Consider the following 8,730-nt stretch of genomic DNA (forward strand, 5'->3'; position numbering starts at 1 on the left):
GCACTATCCCGGCGCAAACGCCGATTCCTCGCAAGGCAATCCTGGGCAGAACAACATGGTAGGCTGTACGTTGTAGCAGCGCTGCGGCGGACTTGGTCGATGGCTACTACCAATTGCTCATGAGAGCGAGCGACATTCCGCTGACAGCGGTGAGTACTCCGAGCGGTATGCTCTGGGAGTGGCTGGTGATGCCCCAGGGGCTGTCGAACGCACCAGCAACGTTCAATCGTCTTGTGACGCAGTTGTTTAGGCCCCACCGGGCGTACGCTCAAACGTACTTTGACGATATATTCGTCCATAGTCGTGCTGAGCACGGACAATCCGACGTGGAAAACCACATTGACCACTTGCGAGCGGTGCTCGAGTGCATGCGCACTAATAACTTGTATGCCAACTTGGATAAGTGCGTCTTTGGCGCGGAGGAAATACCTTTCCTCGGGTGCTTCATTGGGAAGCGTGGCTTACGGGCAGATCCTGCCAAAGTCAAGGCCATCGTGGACTGCCCGGTTCCCAAGAACCAAAAAGACTTACGCAAGTGGCTAGGCTTAGCCAATTACTTGCACAAGTACAGCGCAAACTACGCGGAGATGGCTCGGCCATTATTAGATCTCCTTAAGAAGGACGCACCATGGTGCTGGAACGTCGAGCACGACGGAGCCTTTGAGGCTGTGAAGGAGAGCCTCCTCCAGGCTCCGATCCTTGCGCTACCGGACCCGGATAGTCCGTTTAGCGTCGTCTGTGACGCCTTCGATTTTGCAATCGGTTGTGCTTTACTACAAGCAGACGCCGAAGGGCGTGAACGCGTGATCGCGTTTGAGTCCCGCCAGCTCAAAGCTGCAGAGAAGAACTATCCAGTTCATGACAACGAGCTACTTGCAATGAAGTATGCTCTAGTCAAATTCAGGGTACACCTGCTAGGCTCTAAGCCTTTTGTGAGCTTTACTGATCATGCGTCGTTACGCACTGCGACACAGTCGCCTCATCTCTCTCCGAGAATGGCAAGATGGCTTTCCTTCTTTGCCGAGTATAACTTCGAGGTGAAGTACAAGCCGGGGCGGCTAATGTAGTGGCCGATGCGCTCTCGCGCAGGCCAGACTACGAATTACCTCATGTCACGACAGTGACGTCGTCAGTGCCTGACTTGATACGCGGAGCGTATGCACAAGACGACATGTGCGCAGCGCTGCTACGGGCTCTTGGGAGCGAAGAGTTTAAAGACTCTGACAAAGAATTGTCTGGGCGCTTACGCGCGAGGCTGCATCGATACTCGCTCGATGGTGGCCTGCTGTACTACAGCACCGACTCTGAGGATAACCCTCGTGTAGTCGTTCCTCATGATGAGGATCTAAAGTATCGAATCCTCTATGAGGTTCATGATACGCCCGTGGGCGGGCACTTAGGTCGGGAGAAGACCTATGGCTCGGTGAGCTCGATGTACTGGTGGCCCAAGATGTATAAGTGGGTCGGCACCTATGTACGCACGTGTGAGACGTGTCAACGGACAAAGCCCGCGCCGAGCACGGCAGCGCCATTGGCGAGTTTACCTGTCCCCAAGGGATCTTGGCAGTCCATGAGTATGGACGTTGTGTTTGGCCTTCCCAAGGATAAGGCGGGAAACACGGGTATAGTGGTCTTTGTAGACCGATTGAGCAAGATGACTCATTTAGCGGCAGTGCCGGACACCATTGATGGTGAAGGTACAGCTTTGCTGTTTTTAGACCGAGTCTTTCGCCAACATGGCTTGCCTGAGGCAATTGTCTCGGATCGAGACCCGCGCTTCACCGCGAAGTTCGGGACGTTCCTCTTCAGAGTGCTCGGCACTCGTTTGGACATGTCCACAGCGGACCATCCGCAGACCGATGGTCAGACCGAACGCGTGAATCGCGGTGTGGAGGATATCCTCCGAAGCGTATGCGCTGAGGCGCCAAAACGCTGGAGCCAGATGCTCCCACTCGTTGAGTTCGCATTAAATAATGCAGTGCACGCCTCGACAGGCTACACTCCGTTCTATGTGAACGGCTTGGTTAGCCCTCGCGTCCCACCGACGCCGCCACGCAGTGGCTCAGGGCTTGATAAGGGAGGGATAACCGAGCGGCTAGCTGATGTCAGCCCTGTTGCGGTTCGCAAGCAAGTCAATGACTTTGTCTCTTTGAGACTAAGCGTAATGCGTCAAGTACGCGACGCTATGGCTGAAAGCCAAGACATGCAAAAAGAACATGCAGATGCCAAAGGCAGACGCAATGAAGAAAGGTTTGAGGTCGGAGACCAAGTTTTATTAAATGCAAAAAAAAAAAACTACCTACTCATGCAGTGTCTGCAGGATTTAAGACAAAATTGAGACCACGGTTCATAGGACCGTTGAAGGTCGTGGCCAAGAAGGGCTTAGCGTATACGCTTAACCTTCCGAAGAAGATGCGCATGTGGTGTAGTGATTTCTCCGTAGTTGCGGATTATCACCCGTCGACAAAGACGTGACACCGCCCAAGATGTTCAAGCAACGAACCCTCGGTCATGTGATGTACGGAGACGCCAAGGTGCAAGGGACTCGACGGCGTCACTCCCGAGCTTTCAACAAGTATCGGATACGCCCATATGTCACTGAATCCAGACTGTCCTTATTATTAATAATGGACTGGCCGGATTCGCATTCAGCGGAGCATCTACAGTACGAACCCTCAGCGGCGGTTGGGATGAGTTCGCGGAAGCCTCAGCGACCCTTGGAAGGCACGTTCACCGTCTGGGATAGGGCGCGGACCGTTAAAGATGCTCATGCGACGGTGCAGACGACGCTTGGCATGCAAGAAGATCCATAACGGATCATTGTTCACTTGATATTTGTATATTTGATTAGGACTTCTTATTCGGAATAGACCCGAAAGGGTAAGCTTAAATACAGAACAGAATTTCCACTCAAGCACACAGAGCGACGTCCGGCTCCAAGGTAAGCGTCAGGTCAAGCTTGTTTGAGTGTGTTATGCCTGTCGGTGAACTCGAAGCTCTGTAGCGAGGGTTCATCCGGCAAGGCCAAGAGACTTTGTGTATTGGCCGATTATTATCGGAAGGTTTTACGTGACGGCTTATTGTTGCCTATTTGCACGACTGGGAGTGCTTGTATTGCATCCCTTTTATTCTTCCAACCGAGTGTTGAACACTCGGTGATCTCGTAAAAGGCTTACCCGTGCCTGGTACCCTTCCGCTGTTGGGACCACGAGGATTCAAAACACCTGCTAGCTTTGCTCGTGCTAGTAGCGTGTTCTTATTTTTACTGGTTGGCCTATATAAGTAGTTTACAAGGGTCAGTTTGTCCCGGTGCAAGGGCAGAACTGGGGTCTTCAGGTCCGCCCGAACGATCGTTTACTATCCTAGTAGACTTATTTTTGTGGGAACATCCTAACTACATTTGTAGCTAGAGTTCACGTGGGATTTCCAACACCACAACTGGTGCCGCGACCCGGGAACAGATTGTGACCGTTGTGAGCTGTTTGTATGGCCTTCCAGTTTACGAGCTACCAAGAGAAGAAGAACAAGAAAAAGACAAGAAACATGGCGGAAGGACAACCGACGGTACCAGTTACGCCTGCCAAGTCTGGCGGGGCTCGCAACGAGAGTTCAAGCCCGGCTGCGCGCTTTGCAGCCGCCACCGAGCTTTCAGTGAGCTTCGACGACGAAGCGGACATCGGTCCTGACGCCCTCGATTATGAAGATTACGAAGACAAGACGCCGGCTCCAGAGCCAGGCGCAGCGATGCCGGAGACGGCCACGCTATCATCGGGGCTGAGCGGGGCGACCAGGTCCCTTTCGAGGAACCTCGCCGACGAGCTCGATGATGTTGCGGGCCCGGAACCCGGCCTATGAAGATTATGACGATGGGACCGAGGGTTCTAAACCTTCGGTGGCGAGTGCAAAGCATTCAGCACTGCTGAAAGGCACCTCGCCCACCTATCAGCGGTGATACACCAGCCGCCAAGCGCGTTTTCGACCGCGTACAAGCGCTGATGCAGAATGATGAGTGGATGCAGCTGTTCAAGCCCATCCCCAAGAAAAAAACCGACTTGCCTGCGCTTGCGCAGAAACTTCTATACCCAGTCAACTCGGTTTCGACTAGCCAAGTCGCCGAGGATTCAGTTCGCTACTGTTGTCGCTGGGCTTCGAGAGCGAGACGTACCCATCGACGATGTCGCTCCAAGATTGGAGTCTACATGAAGCCGGAGCTGCTCTCCAGAAATGTAAGAAGAAGCTTTGGAAGGCGTTTGGCGCTGTTGGCATCAACGCCGGAAAGCAGCCTGTGAGTCGACCGATGATTCAAGATGAAGATCCGTCCACGATTCCACTGCCGCCGACACCCCAACGACTCGTTCGTACTCCTCCGACCAAGCGTGGAGCTGAGCGTGGTACCTTTGGCACTACCGAAGCTTCACCGTACTTTCAAGACTCGCACATGGTTACGCCACGTTCGGAGAGCCGTATGCAGCGTATTTACGCTGGCAACGAGGGTTCGTCCGGTCGCCGAGGTGGTCCGCGAGCTCCCAAAGGTGGTGCCAGACGTCGTCAAGTCGACAGCGATGGTTCGTCCAGTGACGATGACATTTTGGTGCGTACATTCGATGAGGAAGATCCTCAAGTCGAGTTGATGCGTCAGATGAATGAGCTGGCGACGCTGAACGACATGGACCCGACACCGAGGATTGAAATGGCGTGGCACCGACCATTGGATCGCATCACGCCGTTCTCAGGCTCTCGCAACAAGAGCGAGAACTGTATGCAGTGGCTCCGTGGGTTCGTCTTTGAAATGACTGACCCACACTGATGCCGATAAATGGTGCATTCCATTTGAGCTAAGTCTCCGGGACGGAGCCATTCATTGGTTCCGTCAACTTCCGAAGAAGACGAAGCGCGAGTGGAAGCTGTTGAGCGACGCGTTCATCCGCTATTACTGCTCGCAGTTCACGCAGACGGCACTGTCACGCTACTACTCGGCAATGCGGGAGCGTAATCAACATCTGTGCGACTACATAAACGAGCTGAATGGCTACGCTCGGACCACTTCGAGAAGAGTGGTCGCGACGCGAAAGAACACGTACAACAGTTCCTGGTAACATGCGATGATGACAAGCTGGCGGAGAGTCTCTACCACGCTCGAGTCGCCGACATTCACGAGCTCGAAGAGATAATCGAAGATGTTCTCAAGGGCAAGGAGAGAATGGCCAAGCGTGACAGTGAGTACCGATACTCCAAGAGTCGTGACGCGCGACGCGACGATGGGTACGCCCGCAACAATCGGCGTGATGACCGTCGCCGCGATGACAACCGCAACAAACCAAGAGTGACACTCATTGAAGCCACGGTGGACGACCTACTAGCTGAATTAGAAGGTCGTGAAGCTGCTCAGGGAGGCACCGAGTTTTCAAACGAAGATCCGAACGCTTACAACGATGTCCAAGACGAGTACAACGACTTTCAGCCCGATAATACGGATGTTGATTTCTCATTGGATGAAAATGACCGATACCTCGCCGCTGCTAACGAAAATGAGCGCCATGCAGCGGCTGAGGGCACCTACGCACGTTCAGACAACCGTCAACCGCGTGGAAACACGCCTGATCGCGAGAATGGCTTCAATCAAGATCGCCGAGGTGGTGACCGTGGGTTCAACCAGGACCAACGCGGTCGACGTGACTTCAACCGCGACAACCGACGCCCACAGTACGGACCATGCGCGGTGTGCGGTGGCATGAGTCACTCCGCCCACTACTGTAACAAGCGATGCAAGTTCTGCAAGCAACTCCACGATGCTGGACAATGTGAACTTTTCCGCAACTTCCAAGACCTTGCCAAATTCGTGCGCACTAAAGGCACGAAGGAGGAACTCCCGCCAGAGCTCAAGGCCGTCGTTCAAGAACGTCATTTAAACTAGGCAGCCCGCCAACTACAACTGGGTTGGTCCCTATCGGGCTGCCACAGCTAACCGAGCCTTCAATGGAAGCAGAGTGTATCTTCGCTTTCATGGGGCAGAGTGAATGGCCTGATAATTACGTAGCAAGTGTGAACACGACGGAAAATGAAAAGGAGAGGAGAAGAATCCTCGGTGGAGGTGTTGGAGAGAGAGTGGAGTATGCTGATGCCGATGAGGGCACCAGCAAGGGTTCGCTCGGCTTGGTTTCGAGTGCAGCGCGAGACGAGCCCAAGGGTCACTCCAAGATGATGAAGTTGAACCCTGGCGAGAGACAAGGGTGGTGGTCGGCCAAGAAATTCGACCGACGGATCAGAATGAGAGCTCTGGTGCAAGGCGCTGTGAACGACCAGCGAACGAGGATCCTTCTCGACACAGGAGCGAACGCTAGTGTGATCACTGACGCCTTTGCCAAGAAGTTGCGACTTCGAGATGTACCCGATCACGGACGCCGCATTGACATTCAAGGAATCAACGAAGGCAAGGTGTCTACGACGCGACGAGCGTGCGTCAAGATTACGCTCGGATGGGAGATGGTGTACGAGTTTGAGATGTGGGTAATGGCGCATAGTGCAGGCGTCGACGTGGTACTCGGGACCGACTTTATGATTCCAGCTGGGATCCGGTTGGACCTGTTTCACGGCGCGGCACAATTACCGCACGAAGTTCAAATCCCGCTGATGAAGACCAAGAACATGATCGACAGCGAAGAGTACGGCTCCCATGTTAACGCCGGGCCATCCGAGCGTTTGGACATTCAAGCGCACGAGTGGCGAGAATATCGACTAGCGAAGCGCCAAGCCGGGCTGGAGGAACACGTACTGTGGGTTCGTCTAACGAACAAGCTAATCCCGTCAGTGGCGAGGTTTCGACGTGGACGGCCTCAGAGCATTCGGTTGACCAACGTGTCTGATCGAACTGTGTACCTACCAGCACACGACTCGATCGTGATGTGGATTCCAGATGGGGATTTGCCACGAGGTGACGGCTATGTGCGTCTGGAGTCCAAGAAGTACCAAGACTGGCAAGTGTTGGCCTACGAAGGTTGTAGAGACCGCGGGCTCTTTCAGCGTGAATGCGAAATCTACGAACAGTGGCTTGCAACTCAGCCTTCAGCAGTTGATCGACCATACTACCCAGAACCCGGTGGGGTGCTAGCACGACCTCTAGAAGACTCGCTAGTGGATTCTAGTGATCGTCTGACATGTGCAGAGCGCTGGGCACTGATCCTGGAAGAGCGTGAACGAGTGGAAGCCTGTCTGGCGTCTGGGGTGACAGCCGGGGATTTGGCCGACGGTCAGCCTTCCGCAGAACCTTTGGACACTTACACGACAACCCATGGCGGAGGCAATAACGCGAACGAAGCCTCGGTAGTGCGTACACACGAACTACTGAGGCCGGTAAACGTGGTACATACGCCAACGAGTGTTAGTGTCCAGTCAGGGGTGACCACGGAAGCGACAAGTCAGGGCACTGGATGAATGTAGTCACCCGTTTTGACGAAGCTGTCCCGGCCTTGTGTGTCACCAAATCTGCGAACGAGACATCGGTGGTTGATCCAGAGGATGCATGCAGCGGGGCTGCCGTAGCTTTAGCGTCAGAGGAAGACGTTCGACTCAAAGAGTCACTAATACTAAGTTCCTTATCCAAAGGACACTTACAGCCCAAGACCAGGGCTCAAAGTTAATACCTTAACTTTTATGCTTCAAAACCAGAAGTGTTTTATTTACTATTATTGCGGCCAAGCCGCCTAGGGGTGAATGTATCTGTTTAACTATCTAGCATAGTTAAACCTAATCAAATGCATAACGTGTGGCTTTCAGCCAACGTACTGAGAGACCTTGTTAACTCTCCAACTTATGTACTGAGAGTTTGTTAACTCTCCGGGTACTTCGTACCCCTGTGTGTTCCACACCATGTAACCCCGTTACCCTCTCCCCCACTAAGATGAGAACATCCCGTTCTCGAAACTTTCCTCAGCGAGGTCACGTCTTGTTAAGACGGCGGATGTTACTACACCTCACCAGCGTTGTACAGCTCCTTGAGCTCACAAACGCCTACGCATCGTTGATGCCCAACTTCTCGTCGTCGGCCCACGGCCCAATGTTCCAAGCGCAGCGCGCATCTTGCTCACAAGCGGTCTCAGACCTACGCTCGCGCTCCGCGCCTACTCCAAGAGTTACAAACCGCTTAGAGCAATGCTCTTGACTCATTCGAGTCGTCGACAACAGCTCAGCGGTTGAACACTCGCTTCACAAGCGATGGGTCGGTGGTTCGAACCCACCAGGGCACAGCCCTCTCGTACCATGAACGACTGTTCACGCTTGGACAAGCTTAAGGGCAACCCCTTTTAGCTCAATGGTTGAGCGTTGGCTTTGAGAGCCACAGGTCGGTGGTTCAAACCCACCAGGGCCCAGCCCACTCGTTCCATGAACTATTGTCCACGCTTGGACAAGCTTAAGAGCAATTCGCGTTTAGCTCAGTGGTCGAGCGTTGCTTTGGAAGCCACAGGTCGGGGGTTCAAACCCTCCAGGGCACAGCCCTCTCGTTCCATGAACTGTTGTCCTTGAATGGACAAGCTTAAGGGCAACGCCCTTTCAGCTCAGTGGTCGAGCGCTGGCTTTGGAAGCAACGGGTCGGTGGTTCAAATTCACCCGGGCGCAGCCCTCTCATACCATGAGTAGTCCGTTCTCGGACTGACGTACGGGCATCGCCCTTATAGCTCAATGGTAGAGCTCCGGCCTGTCAAGCCAAAGGCCAGTGGTTCGATCCCCGTCCGG

General features: G+C 53.8%; 1 pseudogene across 1 annotated transcript; it reads left to right on the top strand.

The window, feature by feature from the left end:
- Positions 1–8,418: 8,418 nt before the first annotated feature.
- PITG_31681 lies at positions 8,419–8,489 on the top strand (annotated as a pseudogene). Its single transcript has one exon. The product of its transcript is annotated as a tRNA-OTHER (tRNA).
- Positions 8,490–8,730: the final 241 nt, after the last annotated feature.

The sequence above is a fragment of the Phytophthora infestans genome, genomic scaffold, assembly GCF_000142945.1.
Source record: "Phytophthora infestans T30-4 supercont1.565 genomic scaffold, whole genome shotgun sequence".
Classification (NCBI taxonomy): Eukaryota; Oomycota; class Peronosporomycetes; order Peronosporales; family Peronosporaceae; genus Phytophthora; species Phytophthora infestans.